Here is a 19,886-nt window from a genome sequence, read left to right as displayed (position 1 = left end):
CTTTCAGCTGTAACGTGTTTAGTTTCCTTGATCCCCTTCTAGACCACAACCTGGCTAGTGTTTCCCTGTGCTGGGATTTACCTTTCCAAGTGATTTGGTCATTGTTTCCACTCCAGAAGCTTCTCAGATGGGGAGGGCTTTCCCTCTCTGAAGCATTTTTGCTCTCTGTGGATAAAGTGCAGCCTCAGCCCCTTGTAAATCAGAGCTCTCACCTTGAACACAACAGTCCCAACCACGATTTAATAAAAACCAAAGGAGGTCACAGTGGGAGCCAAAGCAGCTGGGACCAGGAGGCTTCCTTGCATCTCTAAATGTTGTCCTAATGCTGAGGAGTGTTGCAAAAAAACAAATGTTCTTTTCTGGAAATCAACACCAGCCTTTCTCTGCTTCTGGCTGCTGCCAAGAATGTCCCCCTCAGCACAGGATGAGCCAGCCCCAGCCCTTTTTTGCTGCTGGAAGTGCTGGGCTTGGTGTAACAGCCTGTGACCAGTGCTGGGGCTTACCTGGCCATTCAGTAGCACTTCACAGGGTTGCAACTTCTCCCTGGAAGATTTTAAAAATCCAGGGTAAAATATAATGAAAATACAAAGAGGCTTGCTTGGCACATAGCATCGATTTCTGTCCCCACAGCTGGCTTCATGTGGAAGTCTGAAATATGACTTGTAATATTATGAGATCCAGAGTGATGTTCAAATTGATGATGTCCCTTTAAAATGACTTTCAAAAAATCCTTTTAAAGTAGATGACAGATTTTTAATACCACCCGCAGAGTTCAGCATGTATCAGTGTCACTGTTCTTACACAGCTGTAGCAAACCCTCTCCATCTGGACTTTAAAAGATTTGACTTTAAAAAGGAAAAACAGCAAACCCCCAATCATTAACCAGGACCTATTTGCCAGAGATCGATGAAATTAAAGAGCACTCATGTTAAATTACTTCCATCCAGCATGTATGACACATTGAATTTGTTACACTTGGGAAATCGTGATATTCCTTCTGCTATTACGAGGCAGAAATACAAAAATTCCTAATAAAAGAACACACACACTCACACATGAAAAATCAGCTTCTTATGGCATTTCTCTTTGAAGTTGCTGTGGCTCAGTGCCAGTGAGAAGTCCCAGACTCATCTGCAGCTGCCTTGCTGGACCCTTTGTGCTCACAGAGACACTGGACTTGCTGCCAAAATTTGAATCTGTGCCCTCCTTTCTCTCAGATTACTATGACCACCATAGTGCTTTGCAGGCCCAAAAGGGATCTTCCTTTTATTTATTTTTAAAATTCTGTTTCTTGATTTTCAGAAGATGCAAACTATTGCTGTCTCAAGTGCAACAGGTGACCTCATGGAAATGTCTGTCACAGACATCTTTTATGAAAAAGCCTTTCCTCAGGATTTTTCCTCCTGAGAACCTGAGAGGCCTCAGGAGCAAAATGTAAACAATGGTTATCTGCTGCTGTGGAATGCAACGGGTGGATCTGGGATTGGTCTCATGTGGTTGTTTCTAATTAATGGCCAATCACAGTCCAGCTGGCTCAGACTCTCTGTCCAAGACACACAAGCCTTTGTTATCATTCCTTCCTATTCTATTCTTAGCTAGCCTTCTGATGAAATCCTTTCTTCTACTCTTTTAGTATAGTTTTAATATAATATATATCATAAAATAATAAATCAGCCTTCTGAAACATGGAGTCAGATCCTCGTCTCTTCCCTCATCCTCAGACCCCTGTGAACACGGTCACAGAGATCTGCACTTCAGCACCCAGGGACGTTGTCTGCGAGGGGAATTCACCTTCAGGCAGCATCAAATTCACCTTCTACAGCAGCATCTTATCCTCAGAGTCTGCCCTCTTTAGCTGATTGTTTGTCCTGGTTTTGATGGCCATCTGTCTCTTATCTTGTGCAGGTTATCCAAGGATACAGAGCTGGAGGACTCATCCAAAGTGCTGGTGGCACCCAGGATGTGTGGGCTATCTGAGAGGAGTGAGCTGTGAGCATCAGAAATGAACCATCTCAATCCAACGTGAAGAATGTTGAAAAGCAGGGCAAGCCCCTGTGAAGCTTTGCCTCCTCCTCATCCTCCCACATCCCAGCATGGGCAGACCCTGCTTCCATTGGGAAATGTAGAAATAATCAGGAATCCAGCTGGTGTGAGGGAGGGGAGAGGGTGAGGCTGCAAGAACATGGAGAAGAAAACGAGGAGGAGTTGATTTTTCTTGACATCTTCCACAGGCTGACCTTTGTCATTGTCTTCTATGGAGAAATGATCTTTCTTATCAGCTCCTTGCAAATTCCTTGTGAGATGTACACAAAGAGGATGCCCAAGACTCTGATGGATGGAGAGATGGACATGGATGGATGTAAGGACACAAGGAGAAACTCAACTTCTCCTCTCCCGCTTCTCCACTTTTCCTACACAAATATGACTCTCCCATCACTTATCACTTCCTTCAATCTTGACAACTGATGGAAAAGTGTTTAGGACTCAAGGTCTTTATTTAGTTTTCTAATCAAATAATTTAAATGTATGAGTTGACACAATAGGCAAAGAGCCATAAGTCCCACTGCTTGCTATTATATGTGATTCTTCTTTGAGCAAATATATAATCACAGCCCTAAGTTATAATAATTATGTAATATTTCTTGATAGAAGCAATTGGAATCCATTGTGTAGGGAAGTAATTACAGCCTACTTTGGTTCCTTTGTTTCTGAGTGGGTGGCATTTATGGGAAAAAAAATTATGCATGCTCAAAAATCTTTATAAAATGTTGGGTTCTCAGAAAATCTTGGATCTCCTCAGATGCATGGGATTTTTTAAGGGATAATAAAATCTTTTTATTTTCTGCAGAGCAAAAATGTATATTAAGTTAACCAAGAAACATTTAGTTCTAAGGATGAAAGAACATCAAGGTAAATGTTTTCCTTACAATAAAAAAGAGGAGAGTTTATAAATTTACACATTCAAATAAGCTTGATGGGTGTGTGCACATGTTCCCTCTCTCACACACACACAGAAGGTATGAGCTGCTTTTAAGATGACACCTTAAATATGGATTTTTATCCTGTAGCAGTTTCATGTTGGAGGGTTCTTATTTGTAATTAAATTTCTGAGAAAACCTTCACAGTAGTGACAGAGCAAAAATTGGCTTAAAGGAATAAATTAACAGTAATAGCACAAAAGAAGAAATGTCAGGCAGACTGCTACAACACTCTCTAATTTGCTTTTTTGATCACATCAGCGGAGGTCTGGAAATAACCAGATGCATTAACATTTATCTAGGAATGATAAAAGTTGCCATCCTGCCAGATATTCAGTTGGTTTATTAATTACCAGCAGAAACCTGAGATGAGATGTGTGTTGGTTTAACTTCTTAACTGCTCACTGGAGAATGTTTTTAAAGGGATTTCCTGCAGAGAAATAAGAGATGTTTGGGAAATATTTTTGAAGCTTGAAAACAAAAATGTTAAGTTTCAGTTCCTGCCATGATCTTGGTAAGTCTTTCATCAAGTGTATGGGGAACTGGTAAAGGATGCAGGAAGTGGGCTGAAGAGGAGAAAAGATCATAGGAACACAAATATTTATCCTGGAGGTATGAGGCGGCCTTTTCTACATAGCAAGTGAAGGGGCTCTTCCAATAACATCTCAATCAGTCCTGCACCCATTGCTGTCATGCTGGGTGCCAAAGTTGCTCTTGAAGAAGCTGAAATTGGTGTTTTCCATGTCAGAGTCCTCTGCAGTCCTGCCAGTGCCTTTTCTCACTAAATCTCATTGCTGACTGGAGATTAGATGAGACATCCCCCAGTCAGGGCATGTCTGGTGCACGAAGCATTTCTCCACTCAGATCTGCCTATTTCATCTGCCTGCTTCCCATGGAAAGCTTTTCAAGTGGCTTCCTCAGATGAAAAGAAAAATGTGTTATTTTCCTCACTCTGCACAAAAGCCCAGATATTTTTGTTCCTTTTGACTGTTTCCTGATCAATAGGCCAATTTTAGCTAGTGACCCTTTTCAGAATGTTCTCTTGGCCACTAGAGATTCTCTAATTTGCTCAAAAATTGCCCTGGTGAGAGCAGAAATAGGCAGCATGATCCCAGCACTGTGCAGTGCATATGCATGGGCTATAAATATAATTCCTTGTTTCTTCTGGGTACAGATCTACATGCAGACCCCCACTGGAAGCCTTTTCTCTGTGGCTGAGTAGCACTTAGGATGAATTTTTTTTTAAGTGCATTTTCAAGATACACTTTTTCATGTGTCAATTTTTATTCTGGATGCCTGCTGCCTAAAAAAGTGATGGCAAGATAGCAAAGCCCACCCTCTTCCACATATTTTGACTAATTGCCTCAAAACATCCTGTGTTAGATCCAGGCTGTGTTCTACACCCACGTCACCACCATTTTTTCATACATTTTATTTTTTTTCCCACTGGTTTTCTGAAGCAAGGCTGCCAAAGCTGCACAAATCCTCAAAGATAAATCAGAGGTCAGAGCTGGCTGCTCCTGAGTGGAGGAAGCCACAGCTGTTCCCTGTCCTACAGGGCAGCTCCTATAGCTGTGAAAAACTCCATTTTTGAAGAGGATAAAGGAACTTCAGACTGAATTTGGTGGGAAACAAAATTGGTGGGTTTGGACAGGGTTTGAGGATGTGGGTTGTTGCTGCCCTGCTCATCCCTGGCCATGGGCAGCTCCTATAGCTGTGAAAAACTTCATTTTTCAAGAGGACAAAGGATAAATTCATACTGAATTAGGTGGGAAGTATAATTGGTGGGTTTGGACAGGGTTTGAGGAGGTGGGTTGCTGCTGCCCTGCTCATCCCTGGCCATGGAGCCTGCTTTTCCTCCAGACCTGAAGGGAGACTTCCAGGAACACACACCTCAGGGATGTGCCAGCTCCAGAGCTGCTGCTTGCCTTATTGATGCTTGGCATTGAGATTCAAATTCTTTTTGAAAGATTGCAATTTACACATCAGTGTTATTGTAGTGGCAGAGATTTCTTAATGACTTCCTGTCAAGTACAAAATGCAAGCTAATTTCTGATCCTAGAGAAGTGCTGTGACAAAGACATTTTCAATGCCAGTGTTTGGTACAACCAAGCCACTGTTCTGATCCAGGTCAGTATGTACAGCTCATCTTGATGTCTTTCACCCCCTAAAAATAGCCAAGCTCAATTGGGAAAAGTCAAGCCAAATCACAAAATAATTTGTTTTCACATGAATCTTAGAGTGATTAATTTATCCTATTGGTTTCAGAACATGAAAATGTGACGCACCACAGGTAAAAGCTTTTTTTGGGATATGCCTGATAACTCCATAGTATTACTTCCTCCAGCACCAAGTAGTAATAAATATCACCTCTTATTAATAAAATATAACAATAGAAAAAGACATCCCAGAAGCCAAACATCTCTTCTAATTCATGAAAGAGTTAACAGGCAATCCTACACCTCGCAGGGAGACCTTTGCTACACATTTTTAATGGCCTGGGCTCTTGGTAGGTGAAAGGAAAGTTCCAAGCAATAATTCAGGTTTAAAATACTGTCTCGGTGCCAAGTAATCAAACTAGTTTTAAGTGAAGCAATTAGCAAGCATTAGAAAGGCAGCTATTTCCTGCCTAGGGTGGTAAACTCTGTGTCTCTTATTATGATTTCTCTGGGGATGTGAGTAATGGGCTACAGAGCTTTTTTGGGGGTAGTGGAGGGTTTTTTGCATATGTGGAAATACTGGCAATGTCCTAAATCCTTGCCAATTTACTGGATACAGATGATGATGAGGGTGGAACAAAATCCTTACCCTTTTCTGGTGGTTTGAGCAATATGTGTGCCAAAATCTGTAAGGTGGTTTTCTCATTAGGTCTTTAAAAACAGGTTTTTCTTCCCGGTTCTGCCTCACCAGATCCCCATTTCTGGGTCCAGGCTGGTGCTGGAATGAGCGGATGAAGCAAAACCTGCTCATTCTGCTGCTTTTGCTAGATTTTGTTGGGGGGGTTGATGAAACACAGGTGGGGACCACATCTCCCTGAAGGAGGGTTTTCTCCTTGAAACCACTTGGTTTTTTGCCAGGGGGAGCTCTCAGAGCTGCATTTCCAAGGCAAGGTGGCTCCTGATGGGTGCAGCTGCATCAACAGTCTGTTTTAACCTAAATGGGCGCTTTTGGAGCCAACCTGTCACTTGTCCTAATTTCCTACACTTTACTTTGTGAGCACAATTTACCTAAACTTAACCCTGGAGTGCCAGAGCAGATCTGTCCCTCAGTGCCCCTCTCCTCCACCACAGCTTTATAAACCAGCATCCACACCTGAGGCTCCTTGGATTATTGAGAAATGCCTCTGTTGCCTCTGCTGGGCTTTGAAAAAGGCTGTAGGGGCTCAAAGTGAATGGACATGCAGCCAAATGAAGGTGAGAAGCAAGGCTGACACCCTGCCAAAATTCAGGACATGTCCCTGAAGTCTCAGCAGCACACAGGACAAACCCCTGCCCAAAAGGGGAACCTCTATATAAGGCCCAGAAACAGAAATTTCATGAGTTTTTCACTGCATTTTATCCTTTTTGTTTTGAACATTGGGGAAAAACCCCACCATTATCTAAATTAAAATGGTCAATCTTAGAGAATATTAAAACTAATTTGCTTTCTATCATTTTTATTCCTTCCCTGGCAAATTCAGAAATAGGTTGGAAAGCACAAAACCCAAATTCTTCAACAGCATTTCACATTTTGGCCAGCACATGCCCTTATCTGGTACGGAGCCTGATGAAACTAGTTTTATTTTAAAAAACCTGGATCATAAATGTGATCAGGTGGAATTTTATGTAAGCACAGCTGAAACCTCTGCTGGTACAGTTATTGCTGTGCATAAGCAAAAAAGGAAAGCACACAAAAAACCCGTGGAATCTTACCTCAGGTTAAAGAAACAATGGGAAGTTTGGCAGAAAATGGGGAATTACATACTTTTATTAAAAGACTTGAATTTGTTTAACCACAGGAAGCAGAGGGAGAAGGTCCCCCTCCCAATCCCTTGGACTTTCAATCCATTTGTTCTTTTTCTCTGAACGTGTAGGACAGTTTGGGTTTTTCTGACAGGGTGCCAAGATATTGAAGCTAACCACAGTGGTGCTTAAACTATCAGATTTTATAGCTGTGCTGGGGAAAAAAAAGCAAAGAGGAAGAAGCAGCATCCTCAACATGATGGATCTCAACCCAGACAGGTACTGGCAAAAGAACCAGTTAAAGAAACAATGGGAAGTTTGGCAGAAAATGGGGAATACACACTTTAATTAAAAGGCTTGAATTTGTGTGACCACAGGAAGCAGAGGGAGAAGGTCCCCCTCCCAATCCCTTGGATTTTCAATCCATTTGTTCTTTTCCTCTGAATGTGTAGGACAGCTTGGGTTTTTCTGACAGGGTGTCAAGATATTGAAGGTAACCACAGTGGTGCTTAAACTATCAGATTTTATAGCTGTGCTGGGAAAAAAAAAGCAAAGAGGAAGAAGCTGCATCCCCAACATGATGGATCTCAACCCAGACAGGTACTGGCAAAAGAACCTCCTGTTCTGGAAAAAAGGGAATGCCTGTTTTCCAGCTGACAACTCAGCTTATGTGTCTACCAGCTCATTGAAAAGCCTCTTGCCTGCTCTTTATTTCTTATTATTGTGGCATCTGTGAAAAATTTGGTGCTTTTCACAGCTTTGAGTCTCACACCCAGGTTTTTCCAGTGGAGGCATGAATGCCTTCACAGCAATCTAAGCACCTTCCTGGAAGGCTTGAATTCACAGAGAAACAAGCCACAAGTTGGAAACTATTCAGCCAGAGCTGAGAGATGGGATATTTTCCATCAGAAGATGCAGTGTTTGTTTTTTAAGAGCTTTGCCAGCCCAGCCTGCTTCAGATGGGAATTTTGCTGTGTGTCTCTGGTCAGACCCCACAGAGATGGGCACTAATTACAAGTTGCTGCTGGTGGCTTTGGTCCCCAGCCTGTGACCCCATTGTGCCAGACCCCAGGGTGAAGCTCTCACGATTGCAGACACAGTCAAAGGCCACCTGTGCTGTGACCAAGTAAAGTGCTGTGGAAAAAAGCACTCTGGAAAATCCTGCCTTGTGCTTTCTCAAATTAGCAGATGCTTTTAATGCTGTTGACCTTCCTATCTCTGCAGCTCTGCTCCCCATCTCCAAAAATGGGGACAATGGTATCATTTGGTGCCACAGGGCTCTGCTGAAGGTGCACCCATTAGTGCTGTGGGGTTTTCAGTCTCAAAGAGAGAGCACTTCACAGGAATGCTGAGCCCAGGGTCAGAAAGCTGTGCAGAGGGAATGAGGACAGAGGCTGTGTGATGAACAGGGAGAGAAAAACCCAGCAGCCACCCAGAGTGGGGATCTGGATCATTATGGATGGAGCAAAACAGGGGCTGAGGGAGGGCAGACAAACAGGTCTGTGGTCACATCTTTCAAGACTGTGCTCTAATAATGTATGCAGAGGAGACTAAACCAAAGTGGATGGCACTGTGTGTGTGTGTGTGTGTGTGTGCATATATAGGCACAGGATCTAATTTTAAATTAACAGCTAGGGTGAAGCAGTCATTTTGAATGGTGAGATTCACAGGCATGAGTGTGTGAGGTTGAGGGCGGCTGTGAAATGCATATTTATCAATATAAAATAAAACAAAAATATAAAATACTAGAATAAAATAATAAAATAAAAATAAAAGAAAGCAAAATAAAATAAATAATAAAATAAAAAAATTAAAAATAAGATAACAATATAAAATAAAAAATAAAATAAAATAAAAAATAGAAAATAAAAAATAATAATATAAAATAAATAATAAAATAAAAATTAAGATAAAAGAAAAAAGAAAAAATAAAAAATAATAATATAAAATAAATAACAAAATAAAAATTAAGATAAAATAAAATAAAATAAAATAAAATAAAATAAAATAAAATAATAAAATAAAACCAGAGACATTTCCAGTCCTGCTGTGGATTGATGTCTGCTGACATCAAAATCAACAGAACAGTAAACCTGTGGTAGCAAAGAAATCTCAGGGCATCCTCCCAGGAATTTCAGGATGACAATAACCAGGGCTGCTAAAGGTGACCTCAAAGGCTCAGGACTTCACCAGAAACCAGGATCCTTCCAGGGTGTCCACCCACCCAGATGTGGGTCAGGAGACCCTCCTGCACTGCTGTGAGCCCCTGTCTGGGGTCTCCACTGCTTCCACTGCCTCATCTGCCCCTGCCTGATCCATCTCCTCCTGGCTGCCTTTAGCTGAGACCTGCTCCATGTTAAGGTGATATTTGCTGTTCTGCAGCCCCATTTCTTCAGGGCTGGGGTTGGAAAGGCAGAGAAATGGCTGTGCTGCACATCTGGTGGGGTGGTAACCCCTGGTCAGCTGGGGCTGCCTGAGGGTAATAAACCTCTGATCCAGGGGGATGGTCCCTGCAGGAGTTGGGATGTTTAATGTGGCCACTCCTGAAACATATAATTGCTTCTGCATCAGTATTTGGAAGCAGAACAGCAAGATTTGCATCTTACAGCTTACACTTGCTAGCAACATGCTCCAAACTCTCCTCACTACCTCTCCCCCACCCCAAATGTAAATGTCTTTTTTTAGGTATTTTATTTCCAATCTGAGTGTCTAAACTTCGTTCACTGAGCTGCTCAATCTGAAGATTGATTCCTCTAGATCCTCTATTCCCTCCATTTTCTTTCATGCAGGTCTGATCACTGCTTGAAATATTCCCATTCCATGCAGCTGATGGAGATTTTTCACAGTGGAGCACAGAGCATCTCCACCTGAGCACAGCAGTGCTGCATTATTAGCTTGGGAAGCTATGACCTTGAAGGCTTTATATTTAATTTATTTCAGCATTCCAGCCATAGAGATGTTTGCTCTGATTAGACCCAGTAAATTACCCTCCACAGATGAATTATCAGGGGATTTTCTTCTATCTTTTTTTTCCTGCCCATTCTCAAACAACTCAGAATGAGCCTGGATACTCAGGTCTGTGTGTCTGGAAATCTTAAATGACTTCTTTTCCACAGCACAGGTCTCCAAGCAGTTTACAGTGAGTTCTGAACAATTTCCCATCATGTATGTGCCATTTATGCTGTCACCCACGGGCTAATCTGATTGTCAAAACTTTTCAACAATTAAATAAATCATAAATTATCTGTAGTTTTGACCAGTGATTAGCAAATAGGTAGTGGATCCATGGGGATATCCATATCTGCACCCCTAACAAGGCTTCATCCCTGGAAGTGTTCCAAGCCAGCTTGGATGGGGCTCTAGGTAACCTGAACTGGTGGAAGGTGTCCCTGCCCATGGCAGGGGGTTGGAATGAGAAGATCTTTAAAGCCCCTTCCTACCCAAACCAGTCCATGATTCTGTGACTCCATGATAAGTCATTCTCTTGGCAGTCTGGGAAAGGAGGTGATATCGCTTAACATTTAGGAAAGGAGACAGAAACAATAAAAAAAATTAAACAACAACAGAAGGTCTTGTCATTTTCTAGAGTTAAGAACCTTGATTCATATAATCTGCTATGGCAGTGACCATGCCCTCTCTAGATGTATAATGTGCTTGCAGAAATACTTCTTATTCTGATAATAGAAAAGTGAGAATTTCTTCTTAGTGAACTTCAGGCACACCAAGCAGAGAGGAGGAGAGCTGAACCAAATCTTTAACATTTTCTGGTTGCACATGAGGAAAAGACATATTTTTTCTGCAACGTTTTTTCCACCAGAGATATAGCAAATACTTGCAAGCAGCTGAGTAATAGGAGCTTAATTCTTTATCACTTTTGCCCCAGCAAGAAGCCTCTGTGTGACTCTGAGCCAAATGCAAATGTAAAGCAAAGCACATTAGCTCCAGTCACCCTGCAGGGACATTTTGTTTTGCATTTGCAGGAGCTCTAAAATCTGCACATGGGCAGTTCCTGTGGCTTATTTTGTTAACAGGAACTTTTTCTGAGCTACCCTAATTCAGTCACCTGCAGCTACACGAATATTTCCCTAGGGAAGAGAGGGTTATGTCAGCATTTAGAAAAGGGCTTTTCCCAGAATGACTCAAGGAGTGAAAATAAAGATAGGTGCACACTTCTGGAGGTGTTTTTCTCCTTGGGGGACATCTTTTCTCTGAGCAGGAGCTGTGGAGGTTTAAGCCAGTGTGCTCATGGTTCCCAGCAGAGCACTCAGAAAGCCTGTCAGGACAAGAGTTCACCCTGTAAGAGCCAGGGCTGTGCTACCTCCCCTCTCACCTGCTGGGTTTCCTGCAGGCTCCTCAGCTTCACCTCACTTGTGGAGCAGTGATGAATTTTGCCTGCTCTCTCCTCTCTCTGTCCTGGCATGCTTCCAGCCCTGGGCTTGGGGACTCCATCAGGAATTTATTGCATTTGCAGAACAAGCTATCATTCCAAAAAGCATTATTTGCTAATTCCTCTGCGGCTCCATGAGAAAGTTTTCCCCCACAAACTCATCTTCTAGCTTAGATGAGGATGGAAATGATGGAAGGTGGTGGCTCCAGGTACCCTGACATTTATTTCCTAGCAGTGATTTGGATAATGTTTCCCAGCTCTGGGGGGAAGGAAGGCTGGATTTTTTGTTTGTTTCTTTGTTTGTTTGTTCTTATACCAAAGGCTGGGAATTGTGATTTAATCCTTGAACTGTGTAAATTGAATCCTAAATGCAAAATGACTGGAAAAGTCATGGGGGTTACTTCAGCCAGGAAATAAGCCCATCAAATGGTTTTTTTGGATCAAAACTGCTCAAAGTGTATTTTGCAATTTTCATACCCAAAGAAGAAGTGTTGCAGTAAATGAGGACACTGATTTAAAGTCTAGCATAAAATACTGACATAAAGTTCTGTTGCACATTAGCTCTGTTTCTTTGGGGTCTGTACAGCTACAGGCAAGCCAGAGCTTTGGCAGGTCAGGGGAACATGTTTAAGCCTGGGCTCCAGTGACCTCACTAACCAAACAGATGAAGCTAAAAATAAATGTAAGATGTTGTAGACATACAGGAGCCCCTGTTCCCTGAACTGTTTGCAAAAGGAAGAGACTGATTCTCCTGCTTTCAGTTTGTTGTTGGAGATAAGAGCTCACATCAGACAGTTTGGGTGGGGGGGTCCTTTGGGCTCATTTTCCCAGACAGCAAATACTGCATAGAGATCCTCCAGAAATCCCTCCTGCTCTCTGCATTCCTATTCCCTAAATACTTCAGGCCCTTACATTTTTATGGCTAGATAATGAGGCCAGACCAAATCTGTCATCTGATCTCTCTGCTAATGTAGCAGACACAGCTTTCCAATCCCAGCTTAAGCCGATTTTACTTAACTGTGACCTCTGTAGCTGATGGGAGCTGAAACAAAACTCCTTCAGTTCAGGTCCTGGGGTTTGGACAACGTGTGATTAAAGCTCTCTACAAGTCCATTTGAAAATCCATAAATGACTACCTAGCCAACATGCTGAGTTTAGAGTAACCATAAATTATCTTAAGCAAATCATTTGCCTCGATCAAAGAAGTGGAATTTCATATTCACAAACAATTTGAGAATCAAAGGGAACTGGCAGAGAAAGGTTACAATAGACAGCAGACCATTTTCAGCTTTCCCATGTAACGTGGACTCAAAATGATTTCAGCAAAGATTGGATGTGCTGGGCTATGGGACATGAAGATGGACCTCCATGGGTCTTCAGTAATCTGATTTTTCAGAGTCTACAAAAGCAGAATTGAGTGATGGCAACAGGTCATGAAGGTGAGAAATCTTTGTGTTGACATGGCTGTGATTGCCAGAGTAGACTCCATGTGTCTTCACCCCAAGATGAGAGTGGAAAGCACATTTCTGTAGGTTTGTGAAGCACTGGGAGAATTTACACTGATTGGGGCAGGCAGACCCAGGCACCAGAGGTGTAACTGGGACAACCAAAGAGGCTGAATTTCCCCTAAGAAAGTCTCACATCAAACAGCCCCACTGTGACAGCTGATGCTGGCAGGGTCTCCACAGATGTGGCAATCTCTGCACCGTGCCCTGTGGAGGGAATAGGATGTTCCCATTGTTCCTTCCCCTCCTAATTAGCCATGGTCTGTTAATAACAAAGCTGTCAGGTGCAAAGGGAACTCGCATGGGCTGGACAGGGAGATTTGCCATCCCCACCACAGCATCGCTCCCCATATTGAGGCAATTTCCTCCTTTTTGTATTTGGAAGGGAGTACAGGGGAACAGGGCTCTTTAGATGATATTTTAAAATATTTTTCCTGCTGGCAGAAGGAGAAAAGTCTTCAAGAAAGAGACCTGACCTTTTGTGTGCTGTGGCGCTGATTCCCAGAGAGGCCCATTGAATTCCTCCCTAATGAGAAAGGACTTTGTTTCTGCACCACAGAGGAGTTCACTGAGAATAGCCCCATTTTCCTGCCCATCAGCTGGAAAGCTTTCTCTCTTGGGGCTGGGCTGATGGCTCATCCTCACCCCTCTGCATGGGGAGGCCACCACATACCCCCACAGAGGAACCTCCTGCCCAGGAGCAATATGGTCCTCAGCACTTCTTCCCCAGGTGATCTCAAGGTGCTCCACAGGTGATCTTCAGTTTGGGGAGGTCCAGGAGCTCTGGCTGAACCCCAAAGGCCCTGGGTAAATCTGATCTGCCTCTGATCGTAAAAGAGCCTCACAGTCCCTCTCCAATGGAGGGAGAATCTGGGATGTGCAGACAGGTCCTTTCCTCCAGGAAAGGCAGAGGTGTCCCCTCCAACACTTGTTTCTGCCCTGTGCCCCAGCCTCTCCTTTATGCAGTCAATTTCCTTTGCTCTCCACTGTAACAAACCTCATCTCATCCCTCCATCCCTCCATCCCTCCATCCTTGCCCTGGGGCATGCTGCAGTGGAAGGGATAAACACAGTTTCCCTTCCTTGCTCCAGGCTGGAATGCAGCTTTCCTTATTTTCCCTCTCTGGTCTCCCAGGATCATCTCTAATGGACTTTACAGGTTAACCCCAGTGTCAGCTCAGCTCTGTGCAAATTTGTAATAAAGGTATGTAAAGAAAACCCCAGAACACATCCTTCTCTTTTTTTTTTTTCTTTTCTTTTCTTTTCTTTTTTTTTAATTTTGGTGAGAATAAAGAAGGAATGTGGTAGGAATGTGTCAGCTGTAACAGCTAAAGCACAGGAAGGGGAAGCAGTTGGACCTGGGGTGAGAGTTGAAAAGAGTTTCCATCAGGGGCACCCTTGGGATGCAGGAGGTGAAAAGGGAGAGAAAAGGACTGAAAATACTTGACAGAAGGGAGATGAAGGAAGGGGTTCAGTCTTCCATTCCTCCCTGCTGGTGGGGCTCAGCAAGGATGTGCCTGTTTGAGATTTGCACTTTGCTGCCTTGGCCTCGAGGCCCATTTCTGCTTTTGGCCACATCACTGGGCCTCATCTGCAAGGTATTCTCTGTGTAGATTACACAGAAATTGCTGCATCCAGATCCCTGAAGAGCTTGAGCTCCAGTGACTTTGTGCAGAGCCAAGATGCACCACACACCCTTTTCCTGGTGAATAACAAGGGTTGAAGCTCGTTTGCTGTGTCACAGCACCTCTGAAGGGGCTGACACGTTTCACCAAGCAGGTACAAATAATTGCTTTACACTGCACAAAGGCAGTCAAGGGCCAGGGACTGGCTGTTAAAGTGTTTGCAGTGACACCGTGCCAGGCTCTGTGACGGGAATTCACCTTCTTGTAATTAACTCTGAGGCTCTGTCACTGGATCTAGTTCTCCTCAGATAAAGCTGGTGTTAAATAGGCTCAAAAACTTGCCGTGTCAGTCCACTTTGTACTTGAGAGGAGATGTACCTCGGGGTAGGGGAAAGGGAGGGGAGGGAAATATGCTGATGGCTGAGAGACACTGAGATATGCTGGTAATGGGGCCAGCCAAGAGGCAGAGGGAGAATAAATAAACATAATTTGGAAGTGACAGTCTGTCTGGCATTGTACTGCGGTCTGCTAAGATTTCTGTTTTTAAAGGATGCAGTAATTTAGTGAAAGCAATATGGTGAAAGGGCTCTGGTATTATCGATTAGCTTTGATCCATAAATTTCTGCTGAGCTCCTTGAAAACACATGAGATAAGGACAGGACAGATGGAGGAGAGATCCAGATTGATGTGCAGGTCTTGATGGTGCTCACTCCAGAAAATGTGACCTTAAGGACAGCAAGAGTGGGAATGAAGGGGCTTTCACCAGTCTGTGGCAGGTCTGATTGGGTGTGAAATCATAGTAACCATAGAAAGCACTGAATAGTTTGGGTTGGAAGGGACCTTACAGATCACCCCGTTCCATCCCCTGCCAGTTCCACGGGCAGGGACACCTTCCACGACACCAGGCTGCTCCAAGCCCCATCCAACTCTTCCAAGGATGGGGCAGCCACAGCTTTTTTCTGGGCAACCAGGGAACCTGATCTTGCTCAAGCCCTTCAGGTCCTCCTGTACTTTATGGAAACTGTGTGGGCTGCAGTGACAGCTGTTTGAAGGTGTCTCAGGATATGTGTGGATCCCTCTGGAGTTGTCTTGCTGAGCTGGCAGATGGAAGGGAAGCAGAAAAAACCCAGTCCAGTGGCTGGCAGAGCTGATGGATCACTCATGAACCATCATGGATGCTGAGCTGCTCCCAGTATCCCAATGCATCCTTTCTGTCACACATTTGCTCTTGGTTTTGGGTGAGTGCGTTGCAACCCCTCGGGGCATGGGAATTTTGTGAGACAAACCTTTATTGCTTGTGAGGCTCTCTCTACTTGAGGTTTCTTTGCAAGCTTAAGTTGGGCAGTGTTATCAGAAATGCTTTTCCCCACTGGCAAATTCGAGCATCTGAGCCCAGTTTGGAGGAAATTTGATAGGTCAGGTTTCCACAGAGCCTGGAACTGGCAAATGCATTGCAAGCTGCCAGCAAGTCTTTGCTGATTTTTCTTGGTGACCCTCCAGACAATCACATTCTCAGATTCTGGTGATTCAACATTTTATCGCATCAGGGACCAGCTGTGGTCAGATCTGGCAAAACCAAAGCCAGTGGCACCTTGCCAGCTGTCAGTTCTGTGCTCAAGCCTGCAGTTCCTTCACAGAAGCTGTGTGAGGAACAGACCATCCCTGTCTCATGGCTCAGAGGTACAAGGGAAACATTTCAAGTGCTTGGTCTTGCAATAATCTCCAGAATGCTCCAAGGACAACCAGGGAAATTGTGGGCTTTTCTTTGGACCATTACTGCTTCCTCATGGGTTCTTACACTTGCTAAGCTCTCTCCCACAGCATCAGGTCCTTTTGCAGATGATGCCAGAGCTCTCTTGACTCATCCTCCCACGGAAGTCTGCACCCACCTGGCTCCAGCTCAGTGACATGTTTCACATCCAAACATTGACTGTTTTTACGGGATTAGGCCTCACATGATGGTCTTCAGTGGCTTGGATCCAAACCCTAGAAATGTCCATGAAGAAATTCCTGTTTGTTTCAGCTTTGGACCTGGTGCCAAGTTCTCAGCACTGTGCTGAGCACAAGCCAGGATCCTGCTGAAGGCAATATCTGATGCAGTACTATGTCACCCCTTTGGATTCCCTGTCTTCAGCTTTTAAACCCCAGAAAACGTGTTTTACTCAGCTCCCTAATGGTTATTCAAGAACACGAGATTGGAAGATGATTCCTTGAATCATCAAGGCTAATCCCCTGTTTCTCTGGCAACCATGCCGCTCAAATCTTTGCATAAGTCTCAGTTTTGACTGTAATTAATCTGTTTGACCCTTTAAACCATGGCTAGCCTCTCATGCATGTTGCATCCTTTTTCTGCCCAACATGCAAGTGTGTTGGGGAGTCTTTTCTAGCAGAACTTGGCTGCTGTCATTATCAGCTCACACCTTCTACTCCCAGCCCATCTGTGCCTGGCACTATTTTCATGCATAATACATCGATCATCTGCAGCCTGGTAGGGGGGAAAATCATCACTTCAAGTCACTTGTCTGAATTCAAGCCACATCTGAGCTGTATCCTTTGCTGAATTCCATATCCATGGTTTGATAAAAGGGAGGGAAACCAGTAAGAAGACTTCAGGCTCCTCCTGTCTGCAAGGACTCCAAATCAAATATTGTGTTTATAGGCCTTTGAGAGCCTTATGGGCCACAGTTAAAGCTGGTGGAAAACCATGCAGGTCTGATGGACTCTTGCAGCAAGGCCAGCTGATACCAGGCAAAAGATAAAGGCTCTGTTGTGTTTGCTTATCTTCGTTTTCTGCAGTGCAAAGCCTCTCCTCTTTGGCAGGTTGGATGGGCCCTTGTGAATATTTGACTGAATTTCAACCCTTCTGCTCTTCATTTACACCAGCATGGCTGGGAAGAGCCCTGATGTTTCATTCTGGAACACAGATCTTCAAAGAGCAATGTACACGTAACAAACTTGATTTTGAAGTCTCTCAGGAAGGCTTTGAAAACAAAGGCTCAAATTCCAGAGTAAGTAGAAAGACCTTGGTTCCTAGTGGTGAAAGCTTCCTACCAGAATTATTCCCAGAGGCAGTACAGACTTTACGTTTTGCCTCATCTAAATGCATTAGGAGGAGTATTAAATTTCACATGTGCTGCATATTGATGTAATTCTCCTGACATGTCTGTTTGCACCGTTATGAAATAAGGGATTTCCTTTCCCTTTCTTTCCACATTTGCCTTGCTCCCTAGGGATCTCGAGGATATGATCCATTGGCATACAAGGATTATGCCTTTTACACAGAGGACTTAAAAAAAGCTTTGTCATTGGGCTAACACAGGTCTCAGGACAGCATCCTGCATTAGCAGTGCTTGACTTAACTGACAACCTATGGCTGGGAGAGATCCATTAATCTTCCATGTCACCATCCCTCCAGGCCCTGCTCAAACTTTGTGGGGATGAAAACCTTGGTGCAGGAGAACCCTGAGGGTCTTTTCATGTAAAAACAACACCTCTGTACCCTACAAGCACTCCCCAACCCAATCTGGCATTTCCTTTTGTGGTATTTTTTTAAATGTCATGTTCAGGGGGAAGGGTGTGTTTAAGCAAACAGCCCCCGAATATCCCCCCAGTTTTCTGCAGGTACAAGGTAAGGTTGGAGGGTGCTCTGCCACCCTGCAGCTCTGCCACCCTGCAGCCCTGCAAGGGTGACCAGCAGTGCCCTTGGGCTCCACACCTCTGCTGCCTCAATGCTTGGCTTTGCTTGTGACTTTATTCTGCATCACAGCTCCACGCTGTGACAGGGACAATGTAAATGCCAGCCTTGAGCAGAGCTGAGAGCCTTTTCCTTGCCCATAAATGCTGAATGCACTTAATCTTGTGGGCAGTAAGGAGAGGGCAGAGTTCAAGGGAAGAAGAGGCAAAGGTGGGATTTTTAAGCCTTTTTTTTTTTTCTTAACAGGCAAATTTAGATTGCTGAAAGAGAGCCATAAAACGAACTTAACAACCCGAGGGAAATAGAGGAGACAACCAATTCCTTGAAAAGTCAACACTGACCTTACTACAGAGACTTGAGGGCATATTGTCTTCTTTCTCTGGGAACACCTGTGCCTATGCCCTCAGATCCTTTATACAGGGCTGATTGCTCCATTTCTCAGCTCATCAGCTGGATGGGACACAGGAATGTGTACTGCAAGAGATGAATATGTATATGGTTAGAAAAGGCACTGGAGAACACACCTTGCTTTCACCTTCAGGTAAAGTTGTTGGCAAAAAACCTGTGATTCTTCAGACCAAAAGTTATGAAGTTACATATATAACTTTATATATATTTATATATATACACACATATACATAAGTGATTTTATATACATATATGTAATGAGCACTTACATACAGAGAAGCACCCATGTGATCTACATCGGCAAAATGTGCACACAAAATGCTTGCATGCACAGCTCTAAACCACATTCATAGATTTTGTCTGTGATTCAAGCACTTTATCCAGGTGGACTGGAAAGCCTCCTGTCTGTCTGTCCCAGGCAGGGGAGCAGGGACTGAAGGAGAAGTCTGTGAGTGGGGTTTTTCTGCTCGGTTTATGCTGTGCCTCTTTCTTGCTTGGGTTGATGGTGACATCTGGAGGCTCTGTCGTGTGTGTGCACAGTGACTTTACAGAATCCTAGAAACACGGAATGATTTAGATTGGGAAGGATCTAAAAGACCATCACGTTCCAAACCCCTGCCATGGATAGGGACACCCACTAGGCCAGGTTGCTCCAAGCCCCATCCATCCAGCTTGGCCTGGAAAAGGGCTGGGATGGGGCACTCACAGCTCCTCTGGGCAACTGAGCCAGGACCTCAACACCCTGTCAGGGAAGAATTTCTTTCTAATATCTACCCTAACCCTGCTCTCTGTCAATTTGAAGCCCATTTCCCCTTGTTCTGTCCCTCCCTGTCCTTGTAAAAAGTCCCTCTTCAACCACAATGCACTTTTTGTCTCAGCTGATGGACACCTGTGCATAAAAGGGGTTTACCTATCATGTAGGCTGATCCCAAAAATCAGCCACTATCCCTAATCCCAGAGGGAACAGTGCTCTGCCTGTCCTTCTTTACTCCACCTCTCCTCATCCTGCTGTCACCACCTAAGACAGATGGCCTTGGTGGGGGAGTGAACACATTTCTCATTTCTGTAACTCACTGCTCTGCTTTTTGGCATGTGTGAAGTAAGTGTGGGCTTTGGGGGGGCTGAGATGAGTTTGCCACCAAAGCTCTTCCACTCCAGTATGGCTGAGCACTGTTCACTACAGCAAATGCCAGTATGCAAATTTCATGCACCAAAAATTGGGCTTCTCCCTCGACACCCCTAGAGGATGTTTTCCACCTTCACTGGTTGGTTTACCAAGGCAGGCTCAGCCCCTACAGAGACCTGTGAGATGATGACTGGGAAGTGTTGTTACCAAACCCCAGCCCAAA

The sequence above is a fragment of the Molothrus aeneus genome, chromosome 6, assembly GCF_037042795.1.
Source record: "Molothrus aeneus isolate 106 chromosome 6, BPBGC_Maene_1.0, whole genome shotgun sequence".
In the NCBI taxonomy this organism is placed as follows: domain Eukaryota; kingdom Metazoa; phylum Chordata; class Aves; order Passeriformes; family Icteridae; genus Molothrus; species Molothrus aeneus.
Note: the sequence above shows the minus strand (reverse complement) of the source record.